The following is a 15760-nucleotide window of genomic DNA, read 5'->3' on the forward strand; positions in this document are numbered from 1 at the left end:
TCGTGGTGTGCATTACAATCTGGTCCTTGATGAATTCATCTTGAAGTTGTCCATATTTGCACGTGATTGCCAATCGTCGCAACGCGGCGACATAATCGTCGATGGATTCACCTTCTTCTTGCTTCCGTTGTTGGAAGTTGAACCGATCAATGGAGATACACACTGCCGGGCGATAGTGATTATCTAGGTCTTCTAGGGCATGCTTGAAGACGTCATTGTCCGCCGCTTGTCTAGTCACAGGTACTATGTTTGCAAACACTCTTACGCCTTCTGGGCCTAGGTTGTGCAACAGCAATCGTTTCTTCCTGGCACTGGGAAACGGTTCTCCATTTTCGTCTTCTAAGGCTTCCACTTAGTTTTTGAAGTATTCCCTCCAATCCTCCCATTTCATCAGGGGTTCACCTGGTCTGGGTAGGAATGGAATGGGTGCAGTGAGGGACGTCACTTGGTTGCTCATCTTGGGTACTACTTCTAGTCCTACACCTAGTTTCCCGGGGCTGCCCGGTGCACTGTTATCTTCAGCTCGATCCGGGTTTTCTCCCTGGCTTTTGGGGCTGCCGGGTGCGCTGGTTTTCCCGTCTCGTGTCCTGCTGGGGAGGTTTTCTTTTTCATCCCCCGTGCCACTATCCCCTTTTTCTGCCAGGGTCTTGGTTGTGTGTCGTCACAGCTCCCTTTGGCGCTTCAGGGGCGTTTGGTGGTAAGCCCTGGGTACCGTGGTGCCGTCGTTTTCTGGGTTCGTGCGCTGCTGCCGCGCTCTCTTGCGAATAGTGTGCTTGTTCCCTATGGCGTGCTTTCTTTTCTAGTGCTCCCACCCGGTTTCTGACCTGAGGTGTGTAGCTGGCGTCGCCGTTGTAGCGGTTCCAATCTTGGTTTATTCTGGGGTGAAGCTGGTGGGAGATCCCACTCCTCGTCGCCACTGTAATGATGGTGCTTCACCCCTAACGAGGACATAAGACTGCTGGAGACTTCTAACTGGTTCCTTTATTAAATCGTCACTTCGCTATGCAAGAGAGCGCCGAGCGTCTGAACATGATAGGCTCCGGTCGCTCCTATCCTGTAATCGCTGTTCACGCGCTTTGCCACAATCTACTGCGCATGCGCGAGTGTTCCGCTCCTGCCCCGGCAAACCGCGTCATCACGCGGGAGCGTCGGAGGCTAGAGCGCAACACTACATTTTGGAGACCACAATACCTTTTTAATCCCACTTAGAAGCACTAAATTGAACTTGGAAATTGGGCACTCCCTTTAGGCAGAACATGTTTGTAACAAAAACAATAATTTGCACAATTGCGACAAACGTCCAAAGATGATATATACAAACAAAACACTAGATTCTAAACACCAGTCATAAATATAAACAATGTAACTGTTATCTAAAATGACAATGTGGAGGAGAAGAAAATGCTCAATTCAGCAACGAAATTGTTCACAGTTCAATATGGCAGCCATATTTACCCAGACGAAAGCTGGCGTGCTATGACCCTGGAAGAGAAGGGGCCATCTTGTCATAGCTATTCTCAATCTAAAAGTTGCCAGACATTTTCAAGAAAATATTATTTTCAATCCAGTGGTAGGATGATGAAGAATTATGTATTAGAAAAAGAGGTTTGGCACAACCTATTACACGGCGTCCAATTGTACTAGGTGCTAAACTATTAGTATAACTCTAACTTACCGTTAGAAAATGAATGTATCTAGCTGTTCGCAAAGCTTCTGTCTTATCCGGGGCTCGAGTCGGGGTACCACGTGTAACTGTAAAATAAGCATTGCACGTTAACTTCAGTTATGACACCCCCGCCTCAGCCTGGCATCCAGTGAGGCTTTGCCTGCATGAAGCAGAAGATGCCAGGTCGTTGCTTGCTGTCAGTATTTTAGAAAGAGGATACACAGTGCATCTTAGGGCGTGGTTTAGAAATTCTGATTGGCGTCTAGTTTAAGGCAGGACGAGACTCGAGTTGCAAGTTTAAAGTTTGTTTGCAAAGCGGTGGGACAGAAACAGCCGGTCGTTGAGGGGCGATAGAAAGAGGACTGTTACTGATGCCGCTCTCTTCAGGAGGCGGGGTCTGGGATGTTTCGAGATGAAAATGATTGGTCTAGGAGTCAAAGTGCTGTGTGGGTAGGACGGGAGTGTCTGAGGTTGAGGGGCTGGCTCAGAACTTTGGGGCGGAGCTTGGGTATTGGTCCCCGGAGGGGCGGTACCTGCCCTTGGTTGATGGGCCATGGGGGCCGCCAGCTGGTCGGAGGAGGCAGGCCCTGCATGCTGGGTGGAGGGTGGAGTCCGTCTGCTGGGGCGGATCTATGTCCTAAATTGTCTGGAGGGTTGGGCGGGGCGTCGGGTTGTCGGTCGTAGACGGTGAATCCGAGCAGTCAGGGCGGGCGGCGTGAGCGTTTTAACGGCAGCGTATTGGCTTCGCAGCGGCATCCACCATGGGTGAGTGTCTCCCGCCGCGGAGGCGGCAGTAGCAACAGAGACATCTGCTCCAAAGTCCCCATACTCCGGGCAGGCATTGCCCCTGTACCCCACCGGAGTTGGCATTTCTTGAAGGGAGACTTAATTTACAAGTCTGTGGGGGAAACGAACTTTAAATACGCAACGGTGCATGGAGTTGTTTCCAATTTGGTTCGTTGTGGAATCTGAACCCCCCCTCTTTTCACATCTGTGCAGCTGCTCTTCTCATATCCTGTGGATTGGGTGGAGGCGAGGAGGATCTGTGCATGAGGCCGCCTCGATATTAGGGGATTCCTTGCATACCAGACTGAACCCCATTTGAAAAGTCGTGATATGTAAATGTAAATGTCAGTTCGAACGTCCTGCGCGTCACCTTTGAATCTTGACACAGTGCATTTCCATAAGTGTACTCTTAATTTTAATTAATGTTTAAAAACAAAACGAGCGCAAATGTTATAGTTAATGATTAAACTCCTGTCAAAATAAGTGAACGATGACATTTTTTATTTAGAACATGTTTGTGATGGGCCTCGTGACGCGGATAGTTACTGTTGTGTTTGGGTGTGTAGAGCAGCTCACGTATTGTATCTCATTTTCTATCATATTGGAAGGTCATATGTTACTCATTGTATTTACTGTATTGAAAGGTATGGTCGTTTGACCATGTGAGCTTTGTATTTTCAGTCCCATAATTGGTTTAGTGTGAACGTTTTGATAACTTCAGAAACATAACTTTATTTTCTTGGCGAGGGGCTACTAAAATCAAATGTATGATGGCGCACCGCCCCATGTCTCAGAACACCGAACCCAGGATGCATTTGCACCACCACCTCCCTATTGTTGTTTCCAGCCCACTCCCAATCATGTTTATTCTTGATGTTTCTGTTTATGCTACACAAGAATGTGTCTTGAGAAGGGTTCCCGGCAGGGTCACAACCCCTGCGGCGTGCAATACAATTTACGCCCCTTTCAACATGTTTAAATCACAGCGTGTGTACATTTTTTAGGGGAACAAACAAACTACGGTGCAGCCTTTTCGGCATCGCAATTGAGCCGAGGGAGGGACCGCGTGAGAAGAGCCTGGGGCCAGGGCTGGGCTTCTGGATGTGCTAGTACCAGGTGTGACAAATGTGAACTGGGCCAGCAGGCGCCTGGCCGGGCGTCAGAGTTCGTCCTACACGGACCGTTTCGCTGCCTCCCGGGTGTGGCAAGCTGTTGCTGCCCCTCCTCGGATCCAGAGAATGAAGAAAACATGTGAACTTGTAAGAATTTAATGAATGTGGTCTCTTGTTGCTGTGTCAAACAATTGGAGCTTGTTCCGCCAGATGTCAGAGTGGTAGAGTTGCAGAAAATGGTGCCTGATGTCACCAAGCAACTTCCTCCAGCAAGATGGGCACAGCAGACCTCGTTCACGTAGTGGTGACAGCGGCATGTTAGAGGCTACATAATAGAGAAATGGCGATTTCTATATAATGCATTGCACTTCGGGATGAGATCTCGAGTTTACACCCTCAATTAGTTATTCCTGTAGTTGATCTAACCACCTCACCCTTTCAATTAGTGAGATATGTACTGCCACTATTTTGTGTAGCATTTCTGTTCCAATGTTACTGCCTACAATGCCTACTAAATAATTGCTCCCCTACTTGAATGTTATGTTGTAAACATCATAAATGTTAGTGTCATTTTGCAAACTTTCTAATGAGTTGGGGTATATCGTGTAATCCTAACACAAGGATACTTTTTTATACACTGTTACTAATCATGTTCCGTGATATTAAAGTAAACTAAAGAGAAGCCAAAAAAGGAAAAACAAACTTTGCTCTACCTGCGTTTGCACCGGTCATTTTAAAATTTCTCTATCTATTGAATATTTTGTCCAAGGGAGAATGTATTTGGTAGCAACAGACTCCACACTAATGTCTTACTTATCACGCCACTGCTGCTTGAACCGATGTCTGCCAAGTCCCCTACACTTTTACAATTTCAATTAACGACACAAGGCCAAACATAGGCAAACACTGTATATCAATAACAAGTCATTTTGTTAATCATCACTACAGGATTTTTTAAAATTAATTTATTGCGAGATATAGCTTTAGTCGGTCTTTTGGAGAAACTTGTCTTGTCTTTATCTCTTCCTAAACAAAAAGGCAACAGCAAGGCTATTATTTAGGCATATTGGACTTTCCACACTCTACAGGTGCCATGCGACCTTATACCTAGAAAGTGTGGCACATTTCTGTTCTACTCTGTATTCATTTGAGTAAGTTAATTTCTCAGGATATGTAATCACTTCATTAAACCATTGAGGCCGAAAATTGCATTTATGACCTACAAGAAAGGACACACCTGATATGTGGGACAACCTTTACCATTTCTTCCAGTTCATTCAACTATTAACCCAAAGCAATATTTTTAGGTCAAAGCCTACAAGACCGTGCAGCTGTCTGGTTTGCTAACAACATCTTGGGGACCTTAGGAAAGCTTCCTTGGGAATGCTTTCCGTCCATTGCTTACCAATGGCTTTGCGGTTCGTAACTCACATTTGCATGCTTTCCCCCCCCCGCCCCCCCCCCATTTTTATTTTTAGACTGCCCAGCTTGAGTTCGTCCTTTTCTTTGCCCAAGCACTAGTTACTGTATTCTTCCACCAGTACTGGATTTCTGTAAATCTTTGTCTTGTCACATGTGCTGTGCATTCGAAGACAGAGGTCAAATGTCTGGCTTCTCAGTGGCTTAGCTAGGCACTCTGCCCCCAGTGGCGGTCCCTGCCCTTGCTGCCCGCGGCCGGGCTGAAGGGGGCGTGCTGGCTCCCTATTCGGCATTTGCCACCCCTGTGGCAAATGCATGTAAGAGCGGGGTGGTGAAGCCCCCCCCCCCCCCTAAAAAAAAACCACGTGCCACCCGGGGTGGACTCACTCCCCTCCCTCTCCCCCCAATGCTACGCCACTGTGGCTTCTGTACACTATTTTTTTTTCCTAGCACAAAACAAAATGTAAATAACTGCAGATTTTCAGAATATGGAAAGCACAAATGAAGCGAATTTTTTGGTAATTCTGAAGTGTTGGAAACATATTTTAGTATGATCTAAACACTGTGATGACATTTCCATACATTACCCTTTATGCGCTGTATATTTTTCTCAGTAAAATTGTATGTCTGGGGAAATGTAATGATCATTTCATTTGAAGATGTCTTTTCTGTTATGGCAGTGTGCTACTGCACCGCTCTGCACCACACCACACCACACCGCTCTGCACCACACCACACCACTCTATGCCAATCCACTCTACCTCACAATACAGTATTGTGCACCACTGCGCTCTCTGCCAATCCCCTTTAAGCCACTCTACTCTGCAGCACTGCATTGTATGCCTCTTCACTCTACTCTGAAATAATCTATGCCACTGTACTCAAAGCCAATACACTCTACGCCACTTAACTCAAAACCAATACTCTACTCCGCTGTGCTCTACTATGACATTGCACTCTATGCCACAGACTCTCCTCTGCCATTGTACTCTATGCCACTCTACTGTGCACCTCTAGGTCAATCCATTCTTTGCAACTCTAATCTGTCTAGTGCTGCACTCTACAGCACTTCACTCTTCCCCTTTTCTAATCTGCACCACTCTGCTCAATGCCAGTGCACACTACCCCACTCTACTATGCACCACTGCTTTCTTCGCCACTGCACTCTACTCTACACAACTCTACTGCACTCTATCCCACTACACTCTACACCACTCTAATCTGTTATGCACAACTTCTGACACTGCACTGTACAACACTCTATTCCACTCCTTGACATTCTACAACATGACTCCGCTCTACATAACTTTACTCCACTTTTATTCTACAACACATTACTCCACTGTGCTCCACTGTATGCCACTCCAACACTCTGCTTTTGCTCAATGCCATTCCACTCTCCTTCCCTACTCCATTACAATCTGCTCCGCTCTAAGTCATTCTACCCTTCAATATTCGATTCCACTCACCACCCTCTATGCCACTCCACTTTGCTCTACGCCACTCCGTAACACTCCACAACACTCCACTTCACTCTAGTCAACTTTGCGACACTCCACTCTCCTTTAACTCTTAACATTTAACTTTGCTTAACAGCAGTTGCACTGATGTACAACATAACAACATATATTGGCAAAGCCAATAGATCTTGCATAGGTGACCTATTGGCTTTGCAAATGCTTGGTTTTTTTCTCCCCAGGCCTCGCAGCTTACATTTAAAAAAAAAAAAAAGATTTTTATTGGTAATAAAATATGTTATGAACAGTAAGCAGTGGAGAGCTCATCCCGGAACACATATAACTAATAATACACCAATATGTAAGTGTAGCCATACAGCCTCAAGTACATGTGAGTGGGGCAGGAGGATACATGTCACTTATAGGATTTTCAGCCTTTGTACGCCGGACACATTCTGAGACACAGGATGGAATAAGTACTCTCTTACCATACATTTTTAGGTCTCGTCCTATTCCATTCTGCAAGGAATGAGTAGGACAAGACTATTGGGGCTAAACTAAGAGCTATATTAGAAACAACAAAGGAGTGCTTATGTGTAACTTAACATCAAAAAACTAAAGCAAAATAAAGTGACAGATTGTTCCCGGACCCCTACCTGGATCAGGCAGAACTAGGATTTAGCATGTCCAGTCCTAATAGTCAGGAGGCGACCACCCTGTGGACAAGGATGACTGAATCCAACAAGGCAAGGCAAATAACCTTTTGTTTAGAAGGACCCTCACTCACCACTAGTTGGTGACATGCTTCATCATTGGGTCCCCGCTGGGGTAGCCGAATGCCGCCCCAGCGTGCTACAACGCCTGAGTTACAGCGGAGCAGGTTGATGGTGAGTGTACTAGTGATTAAACTCAAATGAATGTGCAAAATAAGTGAGTGCAAGGTTAAAAAATACAAGCTTAGAACCCAAACAAAATATTTAATGCGGGCCAACCCGTATTGAGGTTAAAAACGTGAAAGTCGGGCAACCAATGGTTCTATATTAGGAGACCTGCGTCCTTAATTGCAATATCTGGTCAACATGTTTCTGCTGTCAAAAAGCGGGATCCCGCAGCATTCGTCAGGACCACACCTAAATGGCACTCCGGTGGTATGTACGCGCTAAGGTACACCCTCCCGTGAGGCACTTAATGTGAAAAATATAAAAATTGAGTTGTGAAAAGTTAGTTACTCACGGACATTACCCGTGCCGGCACACTGTGGAGTACAGTAGCCAAAAGATACCTGTAGAGGGAAGAAAAAGAACAAACTGACCCTTAAAACACAAACAACAGTGAATCATGTAATCCATATGAGTCACATGTCATACGACAACACTAAGGCTCGACAATACCTCTGTGTCATGGACCCCATCGTGTGGTTACAAGGTCATAATACTCTTTAAGTGAGGAAATAAATGGTGCCTTGTTTAGAATAATTATCAAGCAAGGACTGTGGAAACATGCGTTCCCCGAGATGCAGCAAATGTGATTATATCTGCATGTACAGGTTTCCACCAATTAGGTGGTTGGGAACTCCTTGCTGGTATCCAGCCTGTATTAGAGCTGGGTAGGGTAAGGAAACCGTTATATCAATTTGGAAGACTCACAAGAAATTAATAAGGACCTCAGTGAGGTGGAACACCAGTGGCAGACTATGTAAATACAGCAGGGTTAACTGTGCCGAACAGGGTTAACTTTGTAAATACAACAAGGTTAACTTTGCCGAACAGGGAGGAGGCACTTACAGATTAAGGGAAGAGCATCGACTTCCTGGGTCAGGACGGATTGGGAAGTATTCACGCGCGTCCTCTGTGGATAAGTCAGGACGGAGGTAGGCAGTTAGAAACACCTCCGTAAAACTGTTGTCACCAACAGTAGCAAAACAACAGATGAAAACGCTGGGCTCGTACTCACTTATACGCTCGCGACTCCCCGCCCACCACCTACATTCAGGGACTGCCGTCTGCCCGAAAAGTGAATTAGAAATGGAGCCAGGCTGTTTACATCTTCCCTGAAGCGAGTCACGTGACCGACGTGCGCAGACGTTGGTGACGTTGGGCCTGCCTCGGGTGCTGTAACAGAATTTAAAGGGGCCATGTAGAAATACGAGACTACAGGGTTCGAGACCCCGTGTCTCCTCGAAGATCGCCCCTAGATATTAAATTAAACATCATGTGAGGAAAAAATACAGAAACGCCAAAATTATAAGCAGGCAATAGGAGAGTATGCTGCCTGTGCTAGAATAATGTCAAATATTATTGTGGAGTACAATAATGAGAATCATGGAGTTACCATCACTTGAACCATTGTTGATCACGGACAGGAACACTAGTTAATAGGTCTTATTGTATCTGCCAACCAAGCCTGGATATTTGTTGTGCAAAAACCACCAGTAGCATAGTTGGGTCGACATTGTTTGGATTAGGTGTATCATATAAAGGTGTGTGTAGACCACCAATTTATAATTAATCCAGATAAGTTTATGGCGACTGCTGTGTGTAAATAAGCTGTGATGCTGCCAAACGAAATAGACGCCCCTGTTGTTATCTAGGGGATTTCGAGAGAACCCAACCGCAACAGTATCAACTCATGTGAGAGGTTTTTTTTTAAAACGCTGCTCGGGATTCGAGGGTGGTGACGAAGCCCCATTCTCACAATGAATGTAAAATTACAGAAAGCAAGAAGCAAGAATAAGCCTCCTAGGCTAAATGATGCACGAGTCAGTTTCGGCTCAGACTGTGATCCACAGGATTTCATCCTAAAAGTCCTGACGCCACAGCATCACTGAACGCCACAGCATCACTCGTCGCCACCACATCACTCAGCGCCATCACAGCATCAATCTGTGCAACCATTCAACAACAACTGGTTTAAATATGTTCTCTCAATGTTTCAAGCTTTATTACAAATGTCACAAAAAGATGTTAATATTTCACTTCTGTTCTTGTATTTTCGTCACAATAAAATACACTGAACATAATCCTCACAAAAGTTATTTACAAATGTTTAAGCTATTGCCATTATAAATTACTATAACTTTTAAGTATTAATTACTTAAAAAAAATAAAAGCCATTATTAGTAATATCAATACATCCAAGTCACGTAAATACAACACATATTGCATTACAAATGCTATAGGTGTCACATTTGCAAAAGTTAAAACTATTGGCATTGTAAATGACAGCTAATAACTTCGCTATTTTCAAAACCAACACATAAATAAAAAAATTGTCATTTACAAGACCAATAGCTCAAACTTTCATAATGCGAGACCTATTGCATTGCAAATGCTTGTTATAAAGTAGGGGAAGAATAAGTATTGGGAAAGAAAGGAAAATGGGGGGGGGGGATAACGATCTAATAAAAGGAGCTCTACATTTCAGGTGTACTAGGCATAGCATGTTCAGTCCAAACATATTCATTGTAATGCTACAACAATCAATTAATTATGCCATCGGGGTGTGGGTGTGAATCACTATTGAGTGACTCCATTGTACTGGCCGAAGGGTCCGTGGTGCAGGCAGTGGAGAGAGATTGATAAAGTGATTGGACCACTAGCGTAGTTGTGCGTAGGTAAGTGGTCGTGCATTGGCAGGGAGAGACCCTTCCCAGGGGAGGTGGGAGTGAGTGAGGACTAGGAGGGAGTAGCGGTCGATGTAGGGAAAAGTGAGAGCATGAGCATCTTAGCGACATCAGTGAATGGATTAAGGGTGAGTGCACACTTATCAGTCAGTGCGCTCAAGGTGGGACGGTCATCGGTTTTGACCTCCACAGCAAGCAATTATGTTTCCCATGCCTCACTGCTTCCATCTTGAGTGAAGGGAAGTCCACAGAATTCACTTTCATGTCTGTTTGACAAATTACAATTCATAATATACTTACTGTAGCCCTGCCCTACATGTCCTGCCAAATCTTGTCAGTTTCCAGCATCAGACTCCACTTAAAATGTTTGCATCATGTGTTTGTCCTGCTGTATTTCGTAAATGCATTACATTGTTAAGAAACCAATCTGCCTTTGTATGCCATCCTTCTGTGCGGCTGAATGTTTGCTTTTGTTTATACTGGCATCTAAAGGATGTTGGCCTTGCTAGTGTTTTAAGCCTTTCTGTGAAGTGCACTAGCGCATCTCTTCAAATTGGAGATGTATGTTCTTAGCTCATTGTAATTAAGAACATCTTGCTGTTAGCTTGCAGTTAAAAGAATAACGTTTTTGTATGTAGTGGCTGACCATGAGTTAATATGCATCTTATGCTGCTTATTTAAAACTATTCGTGTATGTGCTTTTCCCTACAACAAACGTTTTTTCCATATTTCGTTTTTATTTTTACTGGTGCCGGTTTGAGAGCTTGAGGTGTTTTAATGTTCGTGGTAGTGTTAAAAACCAATACATGGCCAACACCGTCTAGCCCGCGTCCCCTCTGTTGTACAGCAATGTTGATACCCTCTAGGGCGAAATGCACTAAATTTAATGTTACAATTTTGTTTTATTGAAGTAATATCTCACATTTGATACATGAACGCGAGTTGACCATGCACATTAATAGTTGTTCTGTGAATAATATAAAAAACCTTGTATGAGAAAACAAATGTGAGAAGTAATCTGTGGTTAGACTTCCCTCCATGTATATATCCTGTGTCTGGCTATTCCACCCCGTCTTCTAAATCGCCTTATTATACTTTATTTTGTGTGCTTTTCTGCTCACTCCTTGTCCCACTCTTGTCACCAAGGCTAAAACCTATTTTGAGGCGATGCCCTTGGCGTGAAAAACATTAAGCTCGTTGTCCTAGGGCAGTGGAACGATTATTTGTTGGCCTGATAAAGTAACCTTTGTTTCTGGAAAGTGATGTTTTAACGTGACGTGCTTGAAAGGGTACTCTTTTCGTCTGTTCTAATTTTTTCAGAGTGCCACGATTGTGGTAGGGTGAGGCTTAGGCTGTACTACAATGAGCTGTAGAACCCTCACTACCTGAACGGCTGAAGATTTTCAACGGAGCCTATGGTTTTCTTTTATCGAAAAGCATTGACCAAGCCAGTGATCTGCTTCCAGCACCAAATATAAAGTGCGCACCTCCGTGGGCACTTCACCTATGAATTAGTGGGTTAATTGTCTTGTCATGGATGTGTAATTACAAGTCCGCTAATGTTGCTTTCTAAAGAGCGAGTCTTTTAAATGCCCAGATGCTTTCTTTCAATGTGGTGAGAATTATCTGAGCGAGTGTAATGAACTATTTAGAATTGATTTACTAAGTACTGACCAAAAAATTGCCAGTGAGGATCTTGTGTGTAGGGCGGAGAGGGGTAAACAATTGGGAAATGCTAACATAGTAGTAGTAAAAAAAGAAACCTAGGACCAAGTCCTGGCCTGCTTGTGCACTACAAAAAAAATCACTCCGAGTGTAAATGCAGTGTAATCCTCACTTATTACAACAATAAAATAACTTGAACTATTTTAGGATTATGTTAAATGTCCATATTCATAGTAATCCCATCTTCAAGGGGAAGAAACCAAACTCCTCCTGTTGCTCGTCAAGTGTGCTTATTGGGTAAACAAGGCAATCCACCTTCTTGCGTAAAGGAAGTGTTCATCCCAATGCATTTCGGGCTTAAAACAATAGCCCTTCTTCATGGGAATCTGGAAACCATGAAATGTATCTCAATACATTCAACACAATGCATTATTACATACATTTCAGCAGACGTGCCAAAAAACTGAAGCTCAAAGAACCAATAGTGCATGCTGACATCCGCAATAGCTGTGAGAATAGCCAAAATATACAGAACTCCATAGGTAGAAAAGAGGTCCAGTAGAGGCAATATTATATGCACATTAACAAGTCAAACGCATGTCAAAGATTAATGCTAGGATCAATAGAAAGAGAATCGGAAGCAAAAGTAACAAGCATATGCAATAGGTTTCACATTTACGAGAGTTTAAACTATTGGCATTGTAAATGGCCATGCCTTTGTTTTGTTTTAAAAACCAAATCATAAAAAAGGCTTTGCCATTTACAATGCCAATAGCTCAATCATGCTTAAATGCGAGACCTATTGCATTGCACATGCTGGTTTATTACAAAGATGCTGGCCAGTGTCTCCCGATCCTGAACAGTCGAGCAGAATGAACTGCCAAATCTAATAGGCCCCAAAGGCGAGACCCATTGGGATTGTCAATGCTTGTTTGAGTAAGCAAGCTCAGACCTGATCTGCCAACTCAAACCCTGAACTCCACACTGGTGGGCCTGTTGCCTAAAGAGAACAAGCATTGACAAAGCCAATAGGTTAAAGCTTTGTGGCCGCTGATTAGTGCCTTTGCCAGATGCTTTTATAATGTTCTGTCATTGGCAAATTCAACAAAGGAGACCAGCTGTGCTAAAAGTATAAAACACATTGTTTTCTAGTCTTACAAGTTGTCCCCCAGATCTCCTGTTGCAAAGCGACAACACACCATGGCGGTTGTCTGGAACATATAAAAAACATTGTTTTCTGGATTTTCTTATGTATTCTCAAGAAGGGCGCTACATTGGGTGATGCAATGTGAGGACGCTTGTTATGATGTTGCATGATGAAATGTGGCAGACCTATTTGGAGCATAGAAATAATAGAAAACAGCATTTCTAACACTTTTCTGATGGCCACTGTGTTACTTTGTAACGTTGCATCAAGGAACGTGGTGGAAGTCTTAAAAGAATACTTTTAGATTGGCCGGTCGCCGCTATAGACCAGGGCATTGTAAAAGCACCCAGCATTGTAATGCAGCAGAGGAAGGAGTGGCCATGAAAACAGGATGCCACATGGGGTTTGAAGCAACAGAGGTACAGGGGAGTAGATATTAAATAGATAAAAAGCGGAGTAGGATGTAGACGGGTGGAAAAACAGATGATCTGGGGGGGTTAGAGAACAACAATGAGAGCACAGAGTGGTTGAGGTGTGAACGTGGAAGCAGCACACAAAGGAGAATGGAGTGAAGAAATAAACATATGCGCTGCCTTGGAGTGCTAAAAGCAAAGCGCCTCGCGCTGAAAAAAAAAATGTGCAGGCTACAGCAGTAGGTTGGCGCGCGCTTGGGAGAGCAGGCTTCACTTTTTCAAGCACTGCACTCGTGGCGCACCGCTGCGCGCTTCTGCAGGGTGGATGCCGCCACAAGCACAAGTGCAGTGCTTGAAAAAGTGAAGAGCAACGGCTAAAGGTCCTCCTAAGCAGCGCATGCACACTGCATATGCAAGACCTAAAAATGAGTGTCCTTGTCCAATTTCTACAGTGAAATCAACGAGGACCAGAACAGAAAACCCAAGATGAGAGAATCCGAAACAGCTACCCAGCCCCCACCCTCAGGCCAGCAGACCATTGGCTATTCAGCTACCAGGCAAGTCTGAGCCCTCCTCTCACACCTGCCCAGGCCCCTTAAGTCCTTGCTGGATGCACTCCAAATCATTCTCCTCCATCTTGTGAGTTGCAGCCTACCTGTGCCCCAGATTGCAGTGAGCAGAGTCCAGGAAGTGGTAAAGAGACAGACTAGTGCTGCCTCTTCCCAAAACAAAAGTTGTTTAAAAACGATTTTCCCTTTCTGTGATTACTGTCTTTGCATGTGGTTGTTACAGTTTAAAATTGCAGTTTTGACCTGCCTGTGATTGGATCTCCTATCACCTGTTTTGTGTTTTAAACTTGTGGTTTTCCCTGCCCATGATTGCTTGCATTTAACCTGTTGAATTGTGGGATTAGCAGTCCAACCTCTGTAGTTAGTCCCTCTCATTCCTTGGTGCAAAATCTGTTTGCTTTCCAAATTTCTCCTTTGCTCTGTGCTAAGACCTGTGTGTTAAAACAGTGCACCCCCAGCCACCATTTTGTGTTCACAAGCCAGTGTGTACACCCCCCCCCCCCCCCCCCCCAGCAACAGAGTCTGCTTCTGTGAGCTGTTTAAACTGTATTTACTGGGACCCGAGCACTTCGTTTTTTGGCCAGCAGGGGGAGTAAAGTTCTATTCAAACAGTATTGTTAGATTTCGAGTTAGTGAAGCCTTTACCTGCAGCAGTCCAAAGTGTGTATTGAGCCTGTCTGTCTCCTAGGAGATTCTGAACAGGAGAAGCAGCTTCCAACTGCCTGGCCAGCAAACCTTGTCTGAGGTCACTGGGACCTTATATGGTCCGCTAGTGGTTGGCACATGTGTACACTGATAGGTGGTTGTATCTGATGTTTCTAATGCTTCTCTGGTGCTTTAACAAACCTGTTTAATTCCGAATAAATCCATTACTAGTAATTGATTTATTCATTGTGCCTACTTCTATGCTTGACTGGTGAAGGCCATTCTCTCTTAGGAGCTCTATTTTCCCTCACTCACGCTACTTGTCCCTGCCACATTTGAGCCACTATAATCTTCCATAATTCCTCCTCCTTCGAGCATGAAGTCCTTCAAGTCATCAACATCTCCTTTCCTTCAAGATTCCTCACATGCCTACATTCCCTGCTTGCCTGCCTACTACATCCAGGACCCCTGGACCCCAGACTTCGAAACAGCTGCATCTCCTCCTTCCCACGATCCACTAAAGGGCCCTTCATCTGCAGACTCTGTCTCTTATCCTGTTACACAACCTACTAAAGATTCTGATCCACTCTTGCCGACAAGAACACACTGCAACGACTCCGTTGTATCGTGCTCCACGCCCACTCACTCTGCAATAGAAATATGGGATAACATCACCACTCTCTACACAATCTTTGCCTTCATCACCAAAACATTGCTTAAACCCTCCCTGAACTCTGACATCACCTCTGACAACACCGCTGCCACTCCCGAAGGGTACAAGATGATACACTGTGGCCACGTGTGGGAGCGCAGGCTTGATAAACAGGCGTGGAGGCTGCAATAAAGGTTTAGAAATGGGTTTATTGATAATAGGGTGAGATGGAAATGGTTAGTAGGGTGGTTGTTCTTCTTCTAACGATTCCTGGGATGAGCTGGAGGAACTTGAGGCTTGCAAAGGTGTTTTCTTGCCCTCTGGCTCTTCTGGACCGTGATGGTCTTTCCGGAGGCTCCTAGAAGGATGAAAGAAAGAATAGGGGAACCGTCAGAATGGGGTTTGTTACGAGTATATGGGGTTGTCCCTTCACCACCCCGTTGTGACTACCCAGTAAGATTCAGGATGGAACCGAGCTCTCCTAGTAATCAGTCAGGAATAGGGATTCAGGGATGGTGAACTTTAGGTGCCTAGGGAAGGGAGGAAACAGTGTGCATATACGTGCAGAGACCGGCTACTAGTGAGTATATTACCGGTTTTTAGGTGA

The 15760-nt window shown here is 44.5% G+C and overlaps 1 protein-coding gene across 2 annotated transcripts in view; it reads left to right on the plus strand.

Moving 5' to 3' along the window:
* Window positions 1-2369: 2369 nt before the first annotated feature.
* Window positions 2370-15760, plus strand: part of SEPTIN7 (septin 7) — a 508515-nt gene continuing 495124 nt past the window's right edge. For both annotated transcript variants that reach the window (XM_086964822.1, XM_086964825.1), the window contains exon 1: window positions 2370-2431. The gene's annotated coding sequence lies outside the window, so the exon portion shown is untranslated. The remainder of the gene's footprint in view (window positions 2432-15760) is intronic.

The sequence above is a fragment of the Lissotriton vulgaris genome, chromosome 4_1 (assembly GCF_964263255.1).
Source record: "Lissotriton vulgaris chromosome 4_1, aLisVul1.2, whole genome shotgun sequence".
NCBI classification, from domain to species: domain Eukaryota; kingdom Metazoa; phylum Chordata; class Amphibia; order Caudata; family Salamandridae; genus Lissotriton; species Lissotriton vulgaris.